The sequence below is a fragment of the Carassius carassius genome, chromosome 19 (genome assembly GCF_963082965.1).
Source record: "Carassius carassius chromosome 19, fCarCar2.1, whole genome shotgun sequence".
Lineage (NCBI taxonomy): Eukaryota > Metazoa > Chordata > Actinopteri > Cypriniformes > Cyprinidae > Carassius > Carassius carassius.
Genome location: NC_081773.1, coordinates 25,281,039 through 25,299,171, shown reverse-complemented (window position 1 = coordinate 25,299,171; position 18,133 = coordinate 25,281,039). Strand labels below are relative to the sequence as shown.

At 37.9% G+C, this 18,133-nt stretch overlaps 1 protein-coding gene across 9 annotated transcripts in view; it reads right to left on the bottom strand.

Moving 5' to 3' along the window:
- LOC132095467 (poly(rC)-binding protein 3-like) overlaps nt 1-18,133 on the bottom strand; it is a 69,039-nt gene that overhangs the window by 48,085 nt on the left and 2,821 nt on the right. For 8 of the 9 annotated variants that reach the window (XM_059500497.1, XM_059500500.1, XM_059500504.1 and 5 more), the window contains exons 2-5: nt 2,620-2,672; nt 1,963-2,054; nt 1,771-1,881; nt 1,299-1,439 (exon numbers count right to left, since the gene is read on the bottom strand). The gene's annotated coding sequence lies outside the window, so the exon portion shown is untranslated. The remainder of the gene's footprint in view (nt 1-1,298; nt 1,440-1,770; nt 1,882-1,962; nt 2,055-2,619; nt 2,673-18,133) is intronic. The other variant, XM_059500498.1, reaches the window with a different exon arrangement.

Genomic DNA, 18,133 nt, shown 5'->3' with positions numbered 1-18,133 from the left:
AAATGCTATTATTAATATAATTTCAATATTATTTTAAATTATAGTTTTAATTATCTAATTAAGTTAAAACAGCATCACAACATAAAGTGAAATGTTTCCTTTTTCCTCATCTGAAATTTCTGAAATCACAAAATTAATTAAGGCAATTAATATACCCACACTGACAGTCTCCCAGTTTTAAGTTCATAATATATTTAAATTTTAATATATACTTGAAGCCCACCTACATTGTATAATATTAACAGAACTATATTACAATATGCAGGACCTCAAGTCAAAAAGGCTGAGAACCTATGCATTATGGAAATTCAATTTTGGTTTGAAACTTTGTTTAATTTAATAACTTAATAGTTCCATTTAATGTCACAATCAAAAAAATGTCTTTGATTTTGGGGTGAAACGTGATCCGCACCTTATCTCTGTGTATATACAGTAGATGTGTAATTATGAAAGCACATATGAAGAGATTTTTCACATGACGTGTCAGTGCTGGTTAAAATGGCTCTGCTTTGAGTGCCTGTCTACCATCCAATCCAAAGCATTTCTCAGCAACTAAGCAAAGCCTGTCAGGGTGAGCTCAAGTTTGCGTCGTGACAAAGCGCCGGCATCCCCTTTTGCCACCAACATGAGCCAACGCGTGACACAAGCTCTCGCCGGTTCATGCAAGTTATTTTTAATGCACTATTCCACAGTCCCTACACTGCTGGCCCTTGAGCAAAAGCTGCCAATGTGGCAAAACTACTCACACTGACAAAGGACAAAAACTCCCTTGAGAGTTCCCTCTGAGGTGTCTGAGAAACTAAATAACCGTGATGCAACGTCATATACCTCTGGAACTACCCACTGCGACAGATGCAAACATGCACACATCTGCCATTAATATTCATTATAACAGTTAGCCTAATTTCTACAACATTCGCTCCGTCAGAATCAACTGCAAACACAGTCAGCAAAAAAGTCTCATGTCACACCGCCTTAATATATCACAGTCACATTTTCCCATACAACTTCAAATGACTCTCTCCTTCAGAAACATGCTCATTACATTCAGTGGGGGGGGATCAATACATACACTGTGCACTTCACATTCAGCACAGAAATAAACCCACGCACTTCGAGGCCTACAACAGTCAGCAAAAGCTCCCAGCCGAATGGATGCTGATTCATCAATAGATTGCCAATGCAAAAGGTCATCCTATTTCCTATAATGGCATTTCCTGTTCAAAAACAGATGGCGGGCCTAAGAGAAAGATTATAAGAATTAGAAGGGTTCTACAGAAAAAGGGCACTGTACTCACCAGAGTTGCAGAAAGTTGTGGATCTCAGGACATAAATGGAGAGATTGGCCAGACGAAGGCGGAAAGAGAGCGCAGCTGTGTCGCTGTGCAGATCAGTTCATCAGCCTTTAGACTTCTTTCCAGGTTGATAACCGGCCCATTCTGCAGGCAGAAGGGCAAATCAAAACAACACACTGTCGTCATGTCAGTTTAAGGCATGTTCATCAGTCACGCGAGGCTGCCATACGTTACACCTTCTCCACATCAGGGTCTCTGTGGGTTTGCCTTAAGAGCACGGGTGAAATCACACAAGCCATATGTGCATCGATTTACTTATCTCACGGTTAACTGAATCCTTCATCAGGGACATCTTGTAAAAAAATACTAATAAAAGAGGCCAAATGCTTCGGCTTCTAGTGCCTGACATTTCTGTGAAAACACCATGTGTGGGAGATTTTTACCTAAAAAAAATTCATAAAATGGTGTCACTGACCAGAGAGGGATCCCAGAAGTCTCTTGGGTTTTCTCTTCCAGGTCATGTGACCACGTGCTGCCACACTTCCAGAGAACTTGGGAGAGTTCCGTCTGTCCAGTGTATCTCACCCTTTTAAAGAGATGAAGAGGGATGAGAAAACATTCCAAATGTTTCAGATTTCATTACAGTTGAACGAAATTGATGCATTACCTGAGCAACTCCTTACTGTTTCTCTGTACAGGAGGTTTACTGTATTTAAATTTGTATTCAAAGGTACACTTCTGCTCTTCCAAACCAAGATTCTGCAAAAAAGACAAAATTGTATATTATTTTAAATCATAACTAAATGTTGGAATTCAGTTCCATTCAGTGGTGTCTTTAAAATACATATTTGTCATTTTTGCTATGCTGTAAATGTTAATATTTCCATCACATTTGTCTTAATACATAAAAAATATTTATGGTAAAATATTATTTAATATATATACACAATACACTTTTTGTAAAGATGGAAATTATATTATCATCATCAGATATGTTTGTTATTTTTGTCACGTCCATTATTCAGGCAATTTATTTGGAAATATTTCAGACTTTATTTTCTACTAGATATGTTTTAAACCAAACAAGCAGGAATTGGTAATTATACATATTATACTGAAATTTAATAAATATATTAAAGTTTTTTTTTTTATTACGATAATAATGATTAAATGAATGTATATTACTATATACACGCTTTATATTATTATTTTAGTATCATCTTAGTTTAGACAACACCCATAAATTTGAAATTAACCCATAAATTAGAGTAGCTCTCTAATTATTTTTCTAATATATTTTATTATAACAGGGAACATCTCTTACGTCTGTGACTGCACTGCCAAATCCAGTCTTCAGCTCCCAGTAACCAGAAATTCCTTCAAAAAGACAAGGGGACATTAATGAGCATATATGTCTGTCTGTGCGAAAAGTGCTCCCCCTAAAGGTCATGTAATGCATTATTTGACAAGACTATGATGAATGTGTTCTCTGGCTCTGTGTGACACAGTAGTGTTTATCAAATACATGACATCTATTATAAAGCTGAAAGTTCATACTTAATTTTGATCGGATGAGCTGCCTTCAAAGCTGCTGTAAAATGCCCGTAAACACACATTCTATATTTATTCGTATTAATCATAGTTTCTGTCGACTAGGAACAAACAGTAATATAACTAGTGAGATAGATATTTGACCTGACAAGCCATGCTACAGAAGATAAGCAACTAAAAACAGCATCTCAAAACCTGAACCTTGACCTGTCTCAGTGTACAAAAAAATAGAAATAAAAAACACTTAGGAAAGACTGCCATCTACTGGCAAACTCAACTACTGACACCTACTGTCAATCATTTTCCAGTTTGATGACCATTTTGGAAAAAAGGAGACATGAGGACGTCTCCACATGTAATGTACTGGCAGAAGAAAGACCTGTTAAATATTTGCCCAGACTGGACTCAGCTGCCCTTAAAACCAATTTAGCCAATTTATTTAAGGGCTTCAAGTGGATGCAGATAAAACACTTCGGTCCTCAGCCTCAGGAGCGATTGTGCAAACCAGAAGTTAATCAGTTCCTCTAAAGGCGCTTACAATCTGATCTCCCGTTTGACATGGAGCCACTTCAGAGGGTCCCCGAGATGAAACTCTATAATGATGTAGACCGAAATTCAGCACAAGAGCTCGACACTCAAATCACACTGCATTAATGTTTAATGATCTCTAAAAGCTTATATTCCTTTTTTCGCTTTCTCAGGATCCCACGTCCCGGCGTTTACAGATTATCACCTGACCCCTACTCAAGGACTGTCCCAGTGCGATGGAGAACACACATCAGTGAGATTAAAGATCTCTGTTGTGATGGCGGTTACAGTGCTCCAAAAAAATCCATAAAACACATAAGTTATCTCCTTACAACACACAGCCCAGAGAGCCAAGTATACTCACCATCATCCAAGAGTGTATTTAACAAAGCCTCTGGACTCTTTTGTTGAATATTACGCTCAGTGAGTAAAGCATGAATGACATCAAAAGAAACGCATACGGCGTACGCGTGTTTACATTTCCTTTTCCTACCGGCGATATTTCCTATGTCTTTATAATATATTTACAGTTTTTCCAATACTGTAGCAGTCACTCAAATATTTTTTTCTACCATAAATGAAATATTAATAAGATCTAAACTATTTATATTGTGAGCATTAATAATGAATCGCGGTCCTTTCAACATTGTGCTTCAAAACGTAATATCAAGCTTGAGAGGAAAGCAGATATTTTTCCATTTTCATTTAGCCGGGGGGTTATAAATTAAGAGGGTCCGTGCTTTGCTAAATATTGTAAAAGCACCTAATGCATTAATCAAATAAGTAAATCTTTGTGGGCCGAAGCAGCACAAAACAGCGCTATTGAACTGTGTTTAAACGTTTCATTACTTTCATTTACTAATAAATAAATGAATCAACTTGGAGACACTTCAGTGGCTGTAAAATTTTTGAATCGAATGACATTTTCATGGAGACGTTAAAAGGGGAAAGATCTCCACAGGGCTTTTAGAGAAAGTGCAGACTCTTAACTCCGTCATGGAAAAAGTCAGCTCACTTCTGCCGGTGTGCAATTTCATTAACGCTTACATGCAGGCAGTCATTGATTTGCAAAGGAATCTCTCCGAAATGCAGGTCTAATCAATCAAACGTCTCCATTAATTTCAGCTGGTGCTGTCGCTTGAATTCACAGGGCCTGAATTTTTTTTATGGGTGGGCCCAAGGAGGTTTATAATACCTGGAGAAATTAGCCATCCGTTAGCTTCCCCATTCATCTCAAAGACAGCTGTTTGGCTGGCAAAAGAACCCCGGAAGTATCCAACAAACTGAAAAAATACAGCATCTAGATACAGTATCCAATACAATAACTGGTTTTAATTATATGTGATTACATGGTTAGTTGGGTATTATTATTTGCATTGTTTTTCCCCACCAGTTGAGAAGGACTAGAATCCGTTTTTAAAAATATTATTTACTTGTACAAATATTATACATTTTTTAAATGTAACAATATTTGTATTATATTAATAAGGAATATATATATATACAATATATATATACATTCATATATATATACACATACAATCAGTTTAAATAATAAAAAATGTCTGTATAAAATTCATAATTTAAGTTATTTTATATTTGTATGTCAACATTAAATATTAAAACATAATATGAAGAATAAACATTTAATTACAAGATGATATTATTATAACAAAATTACATAATCCTTTTTATATAAACATAAACATATTTACTTTTAACTTTTATAAAATGTATATTATTCTTATGTTTCACTGCTGTCTGACACAATAAAAACAGACCCATGACCCATTTTTGGTTCTTGACCCCCTACTGGAGAAATACTGCTGTATAAGACCTTAGCAGACCCCACTCATCATAGCTTTGTCCCCACAGCTCTATATAAAGATCATTATTTTGTGTGTTTGGTGTAACAGAATATGTTGACATGCTTTAATGTTCAAAAAACACATTATTTTTCAAATACTGTACATTATTGTACGTCCTCTACTCCACACCTCTTTCAAACGCGTCCTTTTCCACAAAGTCCCTCCTTCCAAAAAGCGCAGTCTGCTCTGATTGGCCAAGGGACCTAGTGCATTGTGATTGGTTAAACACCACAAGCACTCATTGGAAATGTAACGCCCCTTTCCATAATCGCGAGCTTCATCTTTCAAAATAAATGTAAAGACATGTATAAGTTCAAACCCGAAAGGGCAACAGAGTAGTGATGCACGGGTCATCTCATAACCCGCGGGGTCAGGTTTCGGCGGGTAAAGAAATTGGCACTTTATTTGCAGGGTGGGTTGGGGCGGGTCATTAAAAACAAAATAAAATAAAAATCAATTTATGTTGCGTGCAATTTAGTGGTGGAGATTTTTATTCTTTCAAGAAATTTGTTAATTTCCAGTTCGTTCACCAAAATTATTCATTCAGATTTGTACACTGATTTGTTCAGTAACAATTTCTTCATATTACACAAATACACCAGCAGGTGGCGAAAAAGAGTGTCTTATGTGTTATGTCTTAAGTGAGCAGTAACCTCCCGCTCTCTCTATGAAGAAAAAAGGATTTTGGTCTATATAGCTAATTTTGCCCTTCATTACAACTGTGAGGGGCGTGAATTTTTTTATAACTCAACCTTTTAAATTATATTAAGACTTAAAGTTCTGCATAATTAAGGGCGTGGCCACTTGAGTGACAGGTGTATTGCTGCTGCTGACACTGCAGTCAAGCTAGGTGGGCGTAGCTTCAGCAACCAGCTCCCGCCTTTTTGCCCATTTTCGAATGTCTGGGAGAGTCGCACAGTGATGCGCTGCCATGATGGCGACGGCTCGCTCTGCACACTTTAAGCTTCAAAAACACTCTTCAGGAGTCTACGGGTGATGTCACGGACACTACGTCCATGTTTTTATACAGTCTATGGTCTTAAGTCAAAGAATTTATTTACTTGTTACAAAAACTGATTTGGCTTTATTAAAATGTGTATATAATCGCATCAAATAAATAGTCTAAATAAGATGTTCAGATGAACAAAGCACAAGGTTTTCTTGCATAATTAACATTTTAATTGTTTGAATCAGACAGTTCATATATAATATATTCACATTAATAAATCGGAGATTAAACGTGGAGTTAGGTTCTGTATGTTAAATATGAAAACAAGAGTATGTGCACAGTACCTATAACTGAGCTTTGTATTTGCTGATTGCTGAACGAGATTTACATGCTCGGCTGACTGACCTTGTACCCTCAATTATTTCATTCACGAACAAGATGTATCAGTTCATGCAACTCATTCACGAACGAGAACAGTGAAGGGCGTATTGGTTCACTACATTCAACAAATCACATGCTCCTTCACATCTTATACTTGAAGGCTATTGGCTCGAGGGTGTGGATTACGTTAACGATTCGTTCACCTAAAAGATTCGTTCACTGACGAACCATCACTAGTGCAGTTTCCAATAGCCTATATTAAATATTTGGAATATATATTTTCATATTTTATTAGGTTCTTTGATAAGGTTACAATATGAAGGTCTAAGTAGCAACGTAACTTCCGTGATGTCCCCGATGTGTGGGTCAGGGCGGGTATTTGCGGGGCGGGCCAAATAATTTCATAAAAACGGGACCCGCGGGTTGGAAAAAAATCCGACCAATGCATCACTAGAACAGAGTGGTGTGACAGACACACTAATGAAGCTCGTATGTGATTCCAGTACACAAGCCACAAAAAGTTAAGACAGCTGACTCCACTGTGTGACCCTGTCTCTCTCGTGCGCTCACAAGTGAAAAACTCTGCATTTGAACAGTCAATAGCAAATACTTAAACTAATAACAAAACATATGTAGCTGATTCAGAAGCGTCAGATTATCATAGCAAAGTCAGAATAACCTCTTCTCCTAGGTTCATGAAACGGTCATCCATAAAATGTGTTGCTGTTCTGTTGTAAGTAATCTTAAAGATTCCTAAATGCATCTTCTTTTGGAAGGCAAAATAAATTGCTTTTGCTTTCTCCTAGATACACACAGCATCTCCCTGACATGGCTGCTTCAACACTAACTGCGGTTACTAAAACCACACCTTCTTTCTTTGCTGAACATTTGGACGACATTACACAAATATTTCCACATAGTGATGTAAACGTGGGGGCGTGTTTAAAAATGAAAAAGGGAGTAATCATAAAAGCCACACAGAGGCCAGAAAAATAGACAGTGAATAAGATGTTATTTTGATATATTACTGAATAAATTTCAAACACAGTATTTAGCTGACACAAAGCAACTTTGTTCAACTGAGTTGAACAATCGCATTGTTGTGGTACCATGACTATACATCAAGTGTATATTCTCCCAGAAATATTAAAATCATTGCTAAGTGTATGTCACCGTGCAATAAAGAAAACACTGTTGAAAGCAGTTTTTTGACCAGCAATGAAAATAATGCGGGCGTGATGTGTGAGAGAGTTCGGTGGTTTGCTTTCTCATGAAAAAATGTTTTGAAAGTCAGTTTGAAAAATTGAGCAAGGTTTAAAAGCGAGCTGCAGTTTCAGCAGCCCGAGCACAGCGAATGGAGCCGACCAAGTGCGGAGGGATTACACAGGAACAAAACAAGTCAAGAAGCAGTAAGCATAATGTTAGGAGAACTGCTTATGTGCAGAAACAGTCTGCCAGGGCTGTGAGAGCCTGTCACTTACAAACAAACACCCAGCAAAGGAGCTTATCGAGGAACCTTTAAAAGCATTTCATCAACACCAGCTTGTATGACTTTGCCACCTCTTTTCATTCTCTGTGATACAAACCTGTTCAAAATGCAGATATTATTGCATAATCTTGCCTTGAGTCACAAAAATCTAGAATACAATATCGCTACTGCTACACACAAACGACTTTCAAGGAATTATAACTATAAGATTCAGTAACAAGAGACTTATTGTGAAAAATAAAGGCACCTAAAATGCATTCATTCTCGTTTCACTTATGAAGCACTGATAACAAATTCAATTTAGTTTTTAATCTAATTACTTTAAATATGCCAAGTGATGTAACATTCAAAAAAAAAGAAAGTACAAAATTGGCATGTAAGAGCTGGGAAATAATATATATTTTTTTAATCTTTATTGTCCAAAGACACATTAAAATTGTTATGAAAGTACAATTCAAATAAGCTGTTATTTGAAACTTTTCATTAATAGAATCCTGAAAAAATAATAAATATATTGTAGAAACTTAATTTTCTGTAAAGTTGCTTTGCAACGCTATACAAATAAACTTGAATTGAGTTGAATTAAAATGCAAAACAGTTATTTTAAATTGTAATACTATTTCACATTATTACTGTTTTTACTATATACCGTATACAAAATAAAAGCTTTGGTGAGCATTAGAGACTTCTTTCAAAAGCATAAAAAAAACGTCTCAGGTTACGAATGTAACCATGGTTCCCTGAGAGGGAACGAGACACTATGGGGAACACCTCGTCGTGACCCGTGTCTGAAGCATACTTTGAAAAAATGCCAACGTGTTGGCCGGCGACAGCCTCTGACGTCACTACCAGTGCGACTATAAATACGCGCCCGTAGGACCCGTCACTTATCTTCTTCGTGAAGCTTGCGTCCGAAGCATGGCAGGGAGCTAGAGGACGCAGTGTCTCGTTCCCTCTCAGGGAACCATGGTTACATTCGTAACCTGAGACGTTCCCTGTCAAGGGAACTTCGAACTGCGTCCTCTGAGGGGACACTATGGGGAACAGTATACCCACGCAGAGGGGAGTGCAGACCAGAATCATGGCAAACACTAAGTACCAACTCTACCATTTCACCGGGAGTCGCCCCTGGGACAGTTCGACGGCTGTCTATGACATTATCCCTTATGGCCAAAGGCCTAAGCTACATACCCAACTTACCTGTAGGGCCCTGGCCCGGGGTAGAGCTGAAGGCTTGGAATCACAAAAGATTCCTTTAAAGGGATACAGCTAAGAACCTAGCACTTTCTTCTACCAAGTCTTGCCTGTCACACAGGGGCTATTGCTAGCTTTCGCAAAAACTTGCCGAAAGAGCTGTCCCAACAGTACTCTAGTAGCGGCGCCCTGTTCTAGATAGGTATCAGAGGATACCTAGGTGGAGTGGTGCCCAAGATGAACGGGGCTTTAACCGACTCAAGAAAGGGCACAAAGCAGCCGCCCGAAGCCCTTACCATATAGGATTTTAGAAAGAACGCAGAGTACTAGCGTGCGAACTTACCACAGTGTGGATTTCAGAAAGTGTGCAAAGACTTCACGTGCACACTTACCATAACATGGATTTACAAATACTGTTCTAAGGAGGGGCTCTCGTGGCAATCTGATAGTGCAGCTCGTAGATGGAATGGCCCGGGAGCAGAACAATTGGAGGAAGGAATGTACAGACGAAGCCTCTGCCACATCTGTACCATGGCGTCCAGCCCCAATGGAGCTGGCTGAGTCAGAGGAAGCCAGAGGGGATAGTGCAATGCTCTCTCGAGCCGCAAAACCGATCCACCCAAATCTGGACAACCTCTCCTAACTCTGCTTCAACACCTTGGTGCGAAGGCGCCATTCCCCGAGCCTCAGCCCCTGCCTCAGCAGGATGTCTGCTCTCACAGTGCGTCTCAAAACAGTATGTAGTACTGGAGCGCTCTGATGAAAAAACCCGAGCATTCAGTCTCCTACGAGAGGAGGACTCCGAGCTCCGAGCAGCATGCTCATAGGCGACCATTTTTCTTTACTTTCTTTCTTTTTTCCATGATAACAATAATAGATCGATCTTACCGTTTTGGTCGTTTCTCAGATGCACGCTTCAAACAAAACAGTCAATGAAGACGAAGAAGATGAGTGACGGGTCCTACGGGCGCGTATTTATAGTCGCGCTGGTAGGGACGTCAGAGGCTGTCGCCGGCCAACACGTTGGCGTTTTTCAAAGTATGCTTCAGACACTGGTCACGATGAGGTGTTCCCCATAGTGTCCCCTCAGAGGACGCAGTTCGAAGTTCCCTTGACAGGGAACTCTAATAGTAGTGTAAATACCAAAACACATTTAACAAAGATCAGTGTGCGAAGTCAGAAAATAATGTAACGGAGTTAAAAGGATTAATTTAATATTAAAATGGCCACACAGATAGACTCTTTCCTCACCCATCTCAATATGCTTTGCTCTACATGCAAGTAAGATAAAAGGCTTGTGCACCAGTTTTCAATAGCTGTATCAGCCATCCGGACACACGCGTATTACCCAGGCGAGTTATTATAGTTTATGTGCCCTTGGCATTAATTGGGAGCTAATGGCATTTCATAGATATCCTTTATTTGACCCCTTTTGTGCTGAGCGGCTTTTGTATATTGAGGTTGTGCTGAGCCTCAGACGAGATTCAGTCCCCCAGAAGCCCCTATTCCACCTGGGTATCTATGCCTGAGGGAGACAGCTGTCCCATAATACCCTTCACAGTGTGTGTGTGTTCTTAACATATGGGTGGAGTTCTTCTGAAGTCGCTCGCACAATCTGTGAAAGGGCAAAGCTAAGGACTCAGGCCAAGAGCCTATAAAATACTGCTATATAACACAGAGGATGAAGGAAGTGGCTGCCCACGGCACAAAACAGTACCTATTAGTGTTCTTGATTATGGTTATTGATCATTGAAAGCTGAACTGAAAAGTTCAAATGCTTAAATGTGGATCTCATTCAGTTATTATTACTGTATTTGACTACAGCTGATTAATTCTGTCATTGCAACAACACAAACTGACACGCGTGTTTCCTTGAAATCCATATGGCATAGTTTTATAAACACTGCAATCACTTTGGCCTTTATTTTGTAAAAGAATAGTTCATAAACTATCAAACACTCACCCCTGTGCTGTTTCAAACCTGTATTGTTTTCTTTCTTCTGTCAAACAAAAAAGCACATGTTTGGCGGGATGTTGTTTTCACACTGTGGTTTTCCATACAATGAAATTGAATGGGTGTTGTCAAGCTCTAAAACTGACACACACACACCAAAAAAGTACCATAAAAGCACAATAAAACTAGTATACACTGGATGAATCACACGTTATATCGCATGTCTCATGAAGCCATATGATAGATTTATATGTGGAATTCAGCAAAATAAGTCACTATTCACAAATGGCTTAAACATTATATATATATATATATATGTGTGTTCTTGATTGTAGATATGTAATTGTTTATTTTATATATTTATTTATTAATTTCTGTAGCTTGATAGCCAATCAAAAGTGAGAGTTAAAAACTTCAACGTGTGACAAATAATCTATTTCAAATAATCTTTTGCACTTTATATTCATCAAAGAATCTCAAGTTATTTTTTCAATCAAAGTTTATTTTAAAGTCTAATAAAATTTCACAATATGAATGGTTTTACAGTATTTTGAATACATAAATGCAGCCTTGGTTAGAGACTTTTTCAAAAATAAATAAATAAAACTCCCAGCCCCAAAACTTTGTATATGCAAGATATGTTAAGTCTGTACATAGTGTATGATCTTCTTAACTATTCAAATGTGTTCGGTTAACACAGAGAAAGACTGCAAATTAGCTTTTAAAATAGACAGGAAGGGAGACGTGCAGAAATGTTTAGCAAAACGCTTGACACTTTCACACCTTTATGATTGGAGGGGTTCTCCTTTAAAGGCTTTTAAGTCTTAATCCAGCAAAAAGGCTCCAGCAGAATTTCAAAGGCATTCAAAGGCACATTTGAATATCTCCACAGCTCTGTACCTCCCCCTCCAGCAAAGAACAGATAGCGATATCATGTGCTTTACCTTCGCTGCTGAGGTTTTATTGAAGCGAGGGATAGTGCCGTGATGTCACAGACAGTTCTCATCGAGTTAAGATTGAAGGGAATTAGCCGATAGATCAAATCCCTCGACCTTGTGGGAGAAATCACAGCGCTAACTAATCTGCAGCTCAGATTTTCCTGCAGGAAGCAGACTGAGCCTCAACTTGTGATGCGCTGTTGAAGAAAAAAATGTCAGAAATCAAACAGATCCCGTTAATTACATTACACTTAAATGACTTATGCATCGGCCACACTTTAAAGTTAATATCTTGGACTATGGATGAAATCCTGCTCATCTGGTTTCTGGCAGTCATCACACAGAAAACGCATCTATTGCAGATTATACAGTATATGGGTTTAATGTGTCAACAATATCACATGGCCCTATTCCAACTACTCTATTTGTTAAGTCTTCCTCGTATTTCAGATCATTATTGTCTTCTTCAGTTATGTGGAGCAGCATAGCATAAAGAATCAATATTAGCTCTACACTGGTCTTAACAATGACAAAGCAGTATGTAAGGGTATATTGACTGAGCCTTTATTCACAAAACAAGAGAAATGCATACCTAATAAGTATCTTCTTAATACTTGCTAACCCACAGTATTTTGTTTAACCATTTCAGGCGGTTCAGAAAAAAACAGAAGTTCAATATATGGACAAAAAAAAAAAAAGAAACCCACAGCATTTCTCTTTACTGATGGGTAAGAATGGCAAATAAAAATGCATATTGTTTAAGCAAGAAGAGAAATATAACTAATAATAACTAATAGTAATAATAGTGTGTGTTTTGTGTGTCTATGTATAAAACATAACGTTTTTGTACAGCAGAGGAAATGTAAAAAAACTAAAACGACTTATTTATTTATTTACACACACATTACCATTCTTTTTTTTTTTAATTGATACCTCTATTAGGCAACAATGCATTAAATTGTTTAAAAATAATAAATGTATATTGTAAAAAAATAAATTAAAAAAACCCTTTCTTTTTGACCTTTCTATTAATCAAATAGAATGAAAACAAAAAAATCCTGAAGAAAATCTAGCACAGTTCGTTCAAAATGATGGATTCATGTTTCTTCTTCTTTTTTTTCAAGAAATTAATCATTTCATTCAGCACGGATGCATTAAATTGATCAAAAGTGCAGCAATAAAAAATAAAAAAAACTTTTACATTGTCACAAAAAAAAATAATGTGAATTTTTTTTACTTTACAATATAATATATGAAAATGTAATTATAAATACATTAAAACCGAAAAAAGGTGTTTTAAATTGAAATAATAGTTTACAAAATGTTTATGGTTTATAAATTCGAATCCCTTTTCTGTACTTTGATTACATAACTTTTGTCCAAAAACTAATAATGCATTAAATTGTTTTTTTTTTTTTTTATTACAGTAAAATAAATTTCTATTGTAAACAAAATATTCAAATTAGAAATAAATTCTGGTATTTTGTCTTTTCTATTTTTTCAAAGTAGCCTGAAAATTTCCATCACAATTTACACAAACATAATAAGCAATGTTAGAATGATTTCTGAAGGATCATGTGACGATGAAGACTTGACTAAAGAAGAGTCAACTTTGGCATCACAGGATTAATTCAATGGTTAAATATATTAAAATAGAAAACATTTATTTTAAATTGTGATATTATTACAGAATAGCAAAATATTTACCGTATTTATGAAATTGTTTTGAAAACAAAATTTGTGAAAACAAACAAAAAAAAATTAGAACCCCACATTATGAGTGGTATCTTTAGGCATATACAAACATTTTTGAGTGATGGCACCAATTTGAATCTTTGAATCAATCATCTAAAACAGTTTTAATGATGTCCAAATTAGACACTATTAAAACATCACAGTCTATGAAAGATCACAAAACTAGTATAGTGACGCAGTCTTTGAGTAAAACATTTATCATAATTATAGTAAAATTCACAGAATATTGCCAACAAAATCATCTTAATTATATTGGGGATATTTTATATATCAGCCAAATCCTCTTGAGGGTAAATATAAGGACACAGAATTCAGATTTCCAGATTTCCATACAGTACACCCACACAGAGCTGAGAGGAAACTCGTGCCTCTTTCCTCAATCTGTGCATCCCCAGAACACAGCAGTGTAACTGCTGACTTAGCTGCGCAGATGCTTTGGAAGAGCGAACGGCATCAGCTCAGGAAAGTGTGTCAGGCAAGCATATTTGTTATAGAGAGGGGCAAGCCAGAAGCTATCCTGAACAGACGACGACAACAACAACAAAAAAAGGCCCAAGGTGAACCCAGTCAAAACAAGGCCGATGTTTACAGGTTTAAGATGGGAAATGTCACTCAGGAGTCCATTTCGGTGGCTAAAAAAGACTTTTCAAGCAGCAGGTCACACCTTTCCCCTCACACCCCGCCCCGCTGGGTTCAATCTGCCTATCTCCGCGGTCACCACACTCTGGAACGGAGGCCTTGCCAGGGAGCAGGTGGGAGGGCATCAACAGACATGAGGCAGAGCTTTTACGAAAAGCTCCAGAGGCTCTAGATTTTATTAGAACGCATTTGCACAGAAGCAGTCTTCCTCTCTCTTCTCCTCACAACGACGCTGATCACTCTCCATCTATAACGGGGCGAGGCTGCTGAGAAAATGCTGCATCATTCATGGTTGGGTGTCTCCTCGCGTCACGCCATGTGACCCGCTGACACACTCCCATCTTGTTGGGGGTTGGCTACGAAGGCAGGCAGAAGCATGGTAGGAGAACCTGACCAAAGCCTCGTGCCATAGTGACACTCCGCAGATTATGTCTAAATAAAGCCTCGGCATTGCATGAATCACTCTGATACTGATCCCACTGCTCAATGAGAAAGGAAGAGAGGAAGAGAGAGAGAGGGAGGGAGCAAGAAAGCAATGTAAAAAAAAATGGCAAGGGAGCCGGAATGTGAAGTGGAGAAGGCGTTCATCACTGGAGTGCCATGGCTTAGCCTAAGAGGCTTGAATAATCAGTGGTTAAGCTGTCAGCCCTTCTCTTGCACCTACCGCGTGCTACAAACTCCTGGGCGCTTTTAATCAAACAAAAACGCTGAGATACAGCCACAGACAGGCTTCAAAGTCTCTTTAAGACTTATCCTGACACATTATATTCCTTGCAATGCACAGGCACCATACGGCAGCCACATCTTCTCAAGTCCCTGACGTAAAGTCCAAGTCTAGTTTCAAGTCTTTGAGGTGAAGTCCAAGTCGAGTCTCGAATATCTTTTCAGAACAGTTTTCTACTACAGGTTGGTTTCATAAACCTTCTTGAAGGGCAAGCAATTTTGGATATTCTCACGTTTCTAATTAGGAGTCCAAGTAAAGGTTACAGCTGCACAGGGGAGCATTTCCCATACTATGACGTAACTCGCTGATTTACCACCATAGTACGATGTATTGTTTTCTGAAATGAACTAGCTAGTTACGACTATTTCCCAAACACGGTCGCATCTCCGTCGTTTGAACCACATTAGTTCAACAACTTAGGGCCATTGTTAATGACGTGACACACGTGGTGGAGGAATAACTTCTGTTCCCTGTCATTTTGCTTTATTTGATGTTTGATTCATTGCGGGTTACCCCTTACGTCATACTCCAGGGTTCCCTTTAGGGATTTATGTACATGTGCACTCTTCAAAAATGGCGCTTTTAGAGGATGGGCAAAAATACATAGATTAAAATTCATTTATATTTAGATGGAATGGAATATATAGATTGTACTGCATGTTAGCTTGCTTATAGTGCCCAAAACCATATTTATTTAAGCCCATATCCCTTGCTATCAAGAAACTATGCTTCTAACCACAGCTAAAGAGATGTAGGTCCAACCACGTAAGTTTGCGACGCTGTTTGCGAATGTTCGTTTGAAATATGGTTTCGGGAAACACAGAATCGTTGAACTATGTTGGTAACGACAGAACCTGAGACCATAGTTGGCTAATGATGCTTTTGGGAAACGCACCCCTGGTCGGTTTAATAAACCTAATCCTTTTATTATGTTGTTTAATTTGAAATAAAACCAAGTGTCAAGTCAAACGTTTTCAAGTACAGTTTGAGTTCCAGGTCTCTCAAGAAGAGTTAAGAAGAGTCTTCTCTAAACTAGTTTAGTTTTATAAACTTTGTTGACGAATAATCAATTTAATACATTTTAGAGTGGCAGGATGGCCTGCTATAATAATAAAAAAAAAAGTTGTTCTTATAATTATTTAACCACAAACGTTATAATTAAAGTTTTTATTAAATTAAATGTAAATAAATATATATGAAATGTATTATATTTAATAAAATGTTCCTTCGTTCATTACTTTACCAATAATTGATAAAATACTATTATTTAATAAAAATAATAATAATAAAAATAATAACAACAATAACAATTGAGGAAAAATTCATTCTAGCAAATATAAAAATATTTTAATGGTTGAGGTCTGAATTTTGAATTTTAAATTGTGAATCTGAGCTGTGAATTCGGAAAAGCAATGTTCCCCTTAAAATAAATAAAGATTCCTAAAAAAAAAAGAAAAAAAGCCCATTCCTATGAGGTAGGTCAACAGGAAAAATAAATCCTTGTTGTTGAGCCCTGGATTTTGTATTTGGAATCTCAAGCCAGTTCTTTTAGAACTCAAGCACAACTTGAGTCCAAGTCTCAGACTAGAATCTCTATCTCTGCCATACAGAAACACAGAGACCAGCACATGTGCATTCAGTGTATAGCTTGGAATGGACACCATGACTGATTAAATTGGATCACTGACAGATTAACAACAGGACGACCTGACTTAATCAAAAAGCCAGCCGCATCAGAAGCTTACACGACCCACGGATCTACAAATTCAGACAAGCCTGCAATGTCTCCTTAACCTTTACCAGAACATCTCCGATCCACTACATCACAGGAAACAATAAAAATAGCCATGCCACCCAGTCAAACATTAAGAACGATGGCAGTGGGGGGTCCAGGGCCGGTTCGACTCCATCCCCAACCCCCCTCAGCTTCCTGGGTCCTGATTGATCTCACGGCCCATCGGCGGGTTAAATTACACTGCAGAGTGGCTTTGCGGAGAGACAAAGGACCCAGGATTTCACAGGCCATAATTCTTTCCAGGCCTTAACTTTGAAAAGGTGCAGCATTCAATTTCAGCCCTCGGCAACACTTTGCATTCGCTTATGAGTTATGACACAGCCATGATGTTTTTAACTTACTACATGGCCATGCAGAGAAGACCTGCGTACCAATCAGACTGAATGGAGGATGGGTGTGAGAAAAAAACGCAAACTCTCTGTCAGCACAGAGCATCAGTTATAGCGAAATTTAATACAGTAAATAAAAGCGGCTCGTCTTCTGGCTGAAGCTAAAGACGAGCTGGCTTTTTTCCACATCCTACTTGCAGAAAGCACTGAACTAACGTCGAAATGAAATCATTTACATGTACATTCATGTTTGGATCTCAGTCCGAAGTGACATCCAGGCTCCCATAGTTTCCTGGCACGTTGGGAATGGAGAAGAAGCCCAGGGAATGGCAGAGGCCTTTTGATACTGCAACTCTGCCGAACCAGCAACTCGGAAGCCAGGACAGCATGAGATCCGGAGAAAAAAAAAAAAGCCAAAGCACAAAAAGACCAGCTGCTTCGAGATCATGGGCATCAGCGAAAAAAAAAAAAAGTCTTGTTAGAGAGAATATAATTGAACTTGTCTGGAAAGTAATAGCCTTTCCTAAAACTTCATGCATCTGTTTCATGCTGATGAAAATATACATTGAGGTAAATATGCAACTGAAACTAATCTAAAGTGGTTTAGGAGATACAAGTCCTCATCGATGACATTTCCAATTTACTCTAGCTTAAGAATCTGCCCATATTTGTAATCACACTACGTGATAAGCACAGCTTACCAATATAAGTCCACAAGCGAACAGCTAAAAAAGGCACCATGCT